Source organism: Mastomys coucha, unplaced genomic scaffold (assembly GCF_008632895.1).
Source record: "Mastomys coucha isolate ucsf_1 unplaced genomic scaffold, UCSF_Mcou_1 pScaffold9, whole genome shotgun sequence".
NCBI classification, from domain to species: Eukaryota; Metazoa; Chordata; class Mammalia; order Rodentia; family Muridae; genus Mastomys; species Mastomys coucha.
This window is the reverse complement of record NW_022196915.1, coordinates 1607569-1615344: the sequence shown is the minus strand read 5'-3', so window position 1 is coordinate 1615344 and position 7776 is coordinate 1607569. Positions and strand designations below refer to the sequence as shown.

Genomic DNA, 7776 nt, shown 5'->3' with positions numbered 1-7776 from the left:
GGGCAAGAGGATGCAAGAGTAGAGGAGGAGGCTAACTAATGTTCCTACCTCAGCTCTGCTTCTTCAGCAAAGGCTGAAGGAAGCCCCTCCCCTTCTTATTCAGGACCTCCAACTAAGAGGCAGAGAGCAGTGCCAGCTAGGTGATAGCCAGCTCTGCCAGTCACGTTCACTCGCTCTAGCTTGTCTAGTCCCAGAAGCCTCGCCCCTCCTCCATCCCCAGTCCTGGTTTGGAGACGAGTCCTCTCTAGTGACTGAGCTGCCTGCATGTTGGCGAGTGGCTTTCTGCCTCCCTCGCATCTTTGTCTCCTCCTCCAGCGAGGCTCCGGCGCCCCTCACAGGGTCTGCAGCGGCCGCCGCAGCAGTGAAAGCCAAGTCGTGCCCCACACGGCAGCCCGGGGCCGCACCCTCGCTCGGTGGCGGCGCGCAAAGACGCCAGCCGCGCCACGCACTGCCTGCGTCCTGCGCCCGGGCCACAGCGCATTCACGCCGCCGCGGCGGTCGCTCCGGAGCGGAGCCCGGCCGGCGGGCCGGGTCAGGGTGGGTAGCCCAGTTTGCAGTCGGCTGGAGCTGGCGGCCGCTGCAGCCCTAGCAGCGCGCACACCCCTAGGCTTACGCACCAAACGCCTCCTCCCTGCGCCACGAGGATGGAGCAGCCATCCCAACCCAGGACTGGCGCAAGGTAAGGTGCAGCCGCCTGTTGCTTTACGCAGAGCGCGGGATCAGCTCCCAGTCAGGGTGCTTAGGCCATCTCTCTGGGAAGCAGAGAACGGTCACTGCAGTTCTGAGCCGTGTGGATCCAAACCTCCAGGTCCCTATGACACAGATCTTTGGAGAGACCCTGCCTGGCGAAGGGAAATCGACCCTTTTCGCTCTTGTGCAACCAGGTGCCTTGCAGCAGTCTGCAAACTTTTGTGACCCTCCCTGCGTGGTTCTCACCTGGTGCGGTGTCTGTTCAGTTCTCGCGTGCGCCCTTCCCCCAGCTCCCCTAGCCTTAACGCATCTGCCCATTTCTCTCACTGTGTTCTTGCAGTTCGACTTTTTGCTCCCTGCAGCTCCGGATCCAGAGGCAAGGGCTTGGGATCTAGTAGTGCTTCTCTTTCCTGTCGCAGCTGGGTAGGGGCAGAAAGGGCTAACCAGGAGAGGTGGGACTTAATGACACCCAGGGTCTTCATCAAGAGCGGTGAGAGTCAGACCACTCGATCCTGCCACCAAGTCGATAATAAAAATCCTCGGAGTGGCTTTTGGTTATGGTTATGTGCCATGGGAAATGCAAGTGTTGATCTGGGTGGGTGAAGTAAATGGTTCTAGGAGGAAAAGATCCCTCTTGAGGTTGCTGGAGGCAGCGGAGGATGAGATTTGCCCAAGGGTGAAGGGGGTGGAAAGACTGCTAATGTAGGCGAAGGGGCACCTCAGCGTGGCCACCGAAGAGGATTTAGAAAAGAAATTGAAGTCCACTGGGGGTTGGGGGCGCTGGCCTGGGTGTGTAAATACAAGGGGAGGGGCTAGGTACCTGGGAGGTCCGAAGGTGGAAAGCTGCCCTGGAATTCCTGCCCCAGGGTATTTCGGAAGACTGCCTGCTTCTGCCTAGGTTAGAAAGAGCTCCCTCCCCAGGAACAAACAAACCTCTCGGCTATATTCTGAATGCGTTGGCATCTTGGGCGGTGACTGAATGTTCAGATCATGGACCGAGGACGCTGTCCCTGGCTCCAAGAGGATCACAGCTCCTCTCCTCTCTGGCACCCGCTTGCTTCTCCACCCCTTCATCTCCACCACCGGGTCGGTAGATCTACGCCCACCTTCTCTGACAGCACTAGGGCGTCAAGAATCTCTCCACATTCCGGAATGGGAAGGGGACTCTTGGTCTGATTCCTAGGGGTATATGTGTGGGAAACTAAGGGGAGTCCCCAGCTGTCAGCAGATAGGCTGGGGTCCCAACAGTCCAGAGAAGAATCCAGGGCAGAGGCTGATCTGAGAGATACCTTCCCCTGGAGGTTTCAAGGTTTCCACCTGGGCGGAGCAAAGAAGAGAGTCAGGGAGCCCTTTACTGGGTTAGGAAAGATCATTAGCTTAAAGCTGGAGGATGTGTGGAGAGACACAGAAGAAGGGGGTGTGCACAGCTCCTCCAGTGAGGGAAGACCTAGCTTCTCGACCTGGTATCTGGAATCAGAGGTGGGTCTATCCACTTTTCAACTCCCCAGATATATCGTCCTGGTTGTTTCTGATGGTTTGGTGGATGCAGAGATCCCCCTTTGCACCCCAGTCACCTGGCCTTCAAGACCACTTGTGGGAAGAGGTCTAGTGTGCACATTGTAAAGAAAGGGTGCCCTCTCTATTTTTTAATCTCTAAACCTCTCCCCTCTTCCCTGGTGGGGAACAACACATCACCATGTATGGGAGAGGAGGCACATAGCCCTCTTCTCCACATCTCCAGGGACATTTTTGATTGAGAGTCCTGCATGTCTCTAGTCCCTACCTAGTCCAGTGGGGAAGCATCTGGAGCTGCGCTGGTGTAAGGCTGTGGACAGCTCCCAGGTTCTCCTTGCATGAACTTCTCATATTCTGGCTTTTAATAGAACAGTCTTCCCTAGGTTGCCCTGTGATTGCCTCCCCTATTCTGTTCTATCAGGAGAAAAGCACAATTAGAGTCACTTGGTTTGGCTATTTGGTCAGAGCCTTCTAGAAGAGAGGTGGACTATCAAGGCCCTTGGGAATTCTATCATGGTCACTCCCATATCGAGGCATACCTGGGGCAGCTAGCTCCCTGCTTCAAAACAGAGAGCTGAACAGCCCTAAGACCAAGAATGGGGATTCCCTCCACACAAGCTTCTGATGCATTTCTGGGGCACAAAAGGTGACCACGCCTTCCCCATCCAGACCTGGCTAGTGACAGCACACAGCTTCTTCTGATATACCTGGATATCTGAGGTAGGACCCCAGACTTCAACCACTCTGATGGTTTTTGGAAGCTTCTCACCTGAATTTTTGCTCTCTGGCATTTTGAGGAAATAGGGTGGAATCTCGTGGGAATTTGGGAGGATGCTTCAAAACCTCTCTGAGTGGCTTGGACCAGTGGTTGAACCCTGTGGGGGAGACTGGAGTGAGAGCAGTGCCTTCTAACATCAGTCGGGTTGGTTCTGCATGCAGGGCCAGATGCTATCATGTATATTGTACGTGCTTGTGTTACTTTTAATTTACACAATGGCCATGAAAGCTAGGTGAAGTGATCTTATATGATTGTATAAATGGGAACCAAAATCATGGAGAAACAGTTTGGTCTTTTTCACCCAGCCAGTACATAGTAGGGTTGGTTCCCATAGTGGGCAAGCTGTGTGCCCCAAAATCATAAGCAGATTTTGTAGTAAAGGCTGTCCATGGGGGAGAGGTGAATGAATGAGGTCTCTTCTGCTTTAGTTTAAGCACAGGGGCACATGCCAGTAGAATCTAGGGTATGGGGACTGATGTGTGTTTCCCGAGAACCCCGTCTAAGAAACCAGCTGACGTTGTTGAACATTTCCTTTCAACTTGTTAGCAGATTGTTTTTTTAATTCAGGGAGAGACAGAGGTAGAGATCTATGTGTGATCTGCTTTGTGCTCAGAAGGCATTTGGGGTAGCAAGGATTACCCAGGAGAATGTTCTTCTGGGGGATGGATGAGCACATAACACTGACTAGAAAGGCAGAGCCCTTGACCTCTCCTGAGGAGGTCCCTTGGCATTGACTACTGCCCCACAGTAGCAGATAAGTAGTGTGGGAACCATTGCCTTTGATGCCTGGGTCTAGTGAACTTTGATTATTCACAAATACATGCTTATTTCTGATGTGATTCAACATCTTAAAAATACTGAAGAAAAATGTCTTCCTTATTTTTTTTAAAAAAAAGGCACTTTTTCTTACTTTTGCATAAAAATCCCTTTAATCAGTATTACCTGATTAAGTAAGTAGCAGACTAGTCACCACAAACCTGGCTTTTTGGGAACACAGATGCAGTAGACTATTTATAAGCTTTCAAAGCAACAAAAATTAACTAACCATGCAAACCTTTAATGATTCTAAATAAGATTAAATGGATTGCCAGCCACTTCTGAAAAGTCTTATCAAGTTTGAATAGTTTTGTTTTATCCTGCTCACAATCATTGACGGAAGTTGAGAAAATACAGAATATAAGGAGAAAGGCCTTATTTACTTAGCCAAATGCATTGGTGGACTTCTCCCTGATATCCACTGCATTAGACCTCAATGCTGACATAACAAAGTTTGGTGATGTGCCTAGGGATCAAATAATTCTCCACTCACTGAGCTCCTTACACAGAGAGCACTTTCCAGTCACTAGAGATCCTGTGGCCCTCTAAGAAGTTTTGTGGAGTGGGATTCTGGGTGTTAGGGATAGTTCATCTCTGCTCTAGGATGATCTTCTTTTGAAGACAAAGTAAGAAAAAAAAATCCAACTTTAGAGTGGGAAAAGGCCATTTCTCATCACTAGCAGGATGGCAGTGATTAGAAGTAAACTTAGACACCTTGTGACTTTTATGTCACCCCCAATTTGGTTTCTAGCCAGCACAGAGTTTCTGGGTAGTCAGTAGTGGAGGGGAAGAAAGTAAAGCCTTCTGGAGAGGCTCTGGCTGACAGCAACTCCAGAAGCAAGGGTTATGTCAGAGACTATTCTTATTCATCCACTTTTACATGCTTGTTCTGTGTCTACCTGGAAAATCACAGGGTCCCAGAGCTGCATCCACATTTTAGAGAATTCATCAAAGTGAACCATAATTTTATGTAAGTAGGAAAATTCATATACCAGCTACATTCTTCAGGGGGGACCATAAGCAATCAGTTTGTCTCCAAAATTGGACCGTCTCAAGGTGGGGACATTGGTTTTGTTAAGAGAGAACAGGTAAAGAGTAGGAGAATAAGATGTGCCCTTGAAATCCACTGTGACAACATGACGAGAAATGCTCTCTGTTCTGAGCCACAGAAGCTGGGTGGACATTCTCATCCTAGATTCCAGGCTTTTCAGAGCATTTGGAAGGTAGCTGCTCTCTCTCACCCTTCTTGTTTTGACAAGAGAAGTCAAAACAGATTCTAAACTGGGTGATGGTAGTATACTCAGAGGCAGAGACAGGTGAATCTCTGAGTTCAAGGCCAGCCAGGTCTACAAAGGAATCTCCAGGACAGTCAGAGCTACAAAGATAAACCTCTTCTAAGAAAAGAAAGAAAGAATGGAAGGAAGGAATGAAGAAAGGAGAAAGAGTGAAAGAAAGAAAGAAAGAAAGAGACTTTAGAGAATTCCATAAGTGAAACAAATAAACAAAACAATATGAAAATATCAAAGGAGAACCAACGAAGCTCTCTCCTCATAAATTCTGCCTTAAACTATTGTATTCTATTTTAAAGCATGCCCACATTTGAGTTCTCTATGTGACTAAACATTAGCACCTATTTTATATGTATATTGTGACTTTAAACTTTTTTTTTTTGGTAATGCAGGATAGCTCAGGCTTTTAGATTGGAGATGGCCATCAACTTTTGAGTACTCTTTACAAGATCTTAGTTATTGATGCATCTCAATTCCGTACTTGACAAGGCCATTTCCTGTGACAGTGACATCTGGGGTCTTGAGCCATGTAACATGGGCCTTTCCTGTGAGAGTGAAGTCTGGAGTTCTCTCTTAAGTCAGTGCTATTTCACCAAAGTGCTAAATTAATAGAAACACCCTTATAACAATTCGCAATCAAATGAGTAAGTCCTGGAGATAGAACTCGTGTCATAAGAATGGATTTTTCATCTGAGAGAGATAAGCAGATTAGGAAAGGTTGTGACATTTATCATTTCATTCCAAGCTAAACTTTTGAACTATTGATACTTGCCCCTTGCAAATATCACACTACATTCAGTTTTTAAACAGTGGTTTTGTGCCTTTTGTTATGAAAGAAAGAAAACAAATATTATTAAAGTGTTTCTCAAACTATTTCCAGTACCATGGAGCAAACTTGATAGTGCACTGTGTGTCCAAATATAGGCCAGCATCTTGTTTTTCTTTCCTTTCTGCTTATTCTCTCCCTCCCTCTCTCCCTCCCTTTTCCCCTCAGCTCCCTCTTTCCTGTTCTGCCTTTCTTCCTTGGGTTGCTAATAGGATAGGTATTCTCAACACTGTGTTACCGGGAGAAACAGGACATGTCTGTAGACAAGGACAAGGCAGCAGGACAGAGAACTATGCGTTTAGTTAAAGTGAACACTGTGAGGCTTCTCCCTTGATCACACTCAGGCTTCTAACCACACTTCTGACTTAGAGGAGCAGGCCTTGCCCAGGCCTGCCCCCAGGGTTCCCTGCCTATAGTGACTAAGCAATATGCTTGGCTGGGAATTTGGGCAGGAAGAAGGTCCTGCTCAGGCCTCTGGGATTCCCTACTTCAGGCTACTGCTGCGGATTAACCAGCAGGATGGTTTTCACTCATCTCACAAGTTAAGCTTTCATCTTCCTGTTAAGAGTAGTGTCCAGACATTTATTGGGGTGGCCTATCTGTTCTCCCAACCGTGTCCCAGAAATACCTCCCATCAGCAGTCCAGATGGAGAGAAATTGAAAGAGAGAACACAGGCAACTGAAACCAGGCAAAAGTGGGGAGTCTGACAAAAAGAGGATGACATCTAATACCACCACCCAAGCCCAAAGACAAAGGGAAAAACAAGGAGACAAAAAGAGTGTGATGCTTGGGTCCTGAAGTAATGAACATTACAGGAAGTTGAGCTAAGGAGCTCCTAAGTGTCTTCATCCACTCAGAGCACCATGTCTCCTTCTCACACGCCAGAACAACTCATTACTTCTCCTCCCCTGTCTCTAGTGCCCTTGGCAATCAGATGAAACTGTAGGGTCCTGGAATAGAACATTTCCATGTATTCCATATGTGTAAGATTCTACATCAGATTCCCTTCCAACTGCTGTTGCTTTCATCTGCGGTTCCTCTAGAATGTGTGCATTATTGTAACCTCAGTGGTTAGACTAGGTGCTGCCATTTCCAGCTAGCAGTGAGTGTAGGTGCTGCTTCGAGATAACCACACAGCGGTGTGGACAGGTCTTTCCTGTGCTTGGGACAGGACCCTAGCTCTTCCAGTTCCCATGGGCAATGTGTTGGCATGAGAATGAAATGCTGCATTACAATGGAAAGTTAACGAACAAGAATTGTGACTTCTGTGTATTAAAGTTCATGGACTGGCCATAGGGACTTTGCTGTTGGATGTACTTGCAAGTCTATGGCCACCTAAGAAAATTGGAGTAGGGTGACTACTGTGTTTGTGGCGAACCCTTGGGAAATGAGGACTGTGCTTCTTTCTCCAAGCTGGGGGGGGGGTATAAGTTGAGGTGAACTTCAGTGAGTTGTGATAAAGAGGCCTCATAGCTGCTTTCACTAACAAACTGTTCTCCTTAGACCAATTTTCACTTCTCCACACCAAGCAATTGCTTTCTCTTCCTTACTCATAGGCATTAAGAACGTTGAAAAGTGAAGAAGACTGTGATATAAATGAATGTCCCATATCAGGGCCATTGCCGGGCTATGGGATACTGTACTAAGGACTGGAAAAAGAGAGCTCCTGGGAGCAGCTGCCCCCACATCACCTGTGGTTATGCTGGGATGCGCACTGGCTGCACTGTGGCTCGCAGCATCAGCTGTGGTTATGCTGGGATGCGCACTGGCTGCACTGTGGCTCACAGCATCACCTGTGGTTATGCTGGGATGCGCACTGGCTGCACTGTGGCTCGCAGCATCACCTGTGGTTATGCTGGGA

The 7776-nt window shown here is 48.0% G+C and overlaps 1 protein-coding gene across 4 annotated transcripts in view; it reads left to right on the top strand.

Annotated features, from left to right (window-relative positions):
* The first annotated feature begins 230 nt into the window (after positions 1–230).
* Positions 231–7776, top strand: part of Lrrc3b (leucine rich repeat containing 3B) — an 84121-nt gene continuing 76575 nt past the window's right edge. For 2 of the 4 annotated variants that reach the window (XM_031361900.1, XM_031361901.1), the window contains exon 1: positions 231–679. The gene's annotated coding sequence lies outside the window, so the exon portion shown is untranslated. Of the gene's footprint in view, positions 680–1611; positions 2170–2679; positions 2926–7776 lie in introns of those variants that run through there. The other 2 variants (XM_031361903.1, XM_031361902.1) reach the window with 2 other exon arrangements.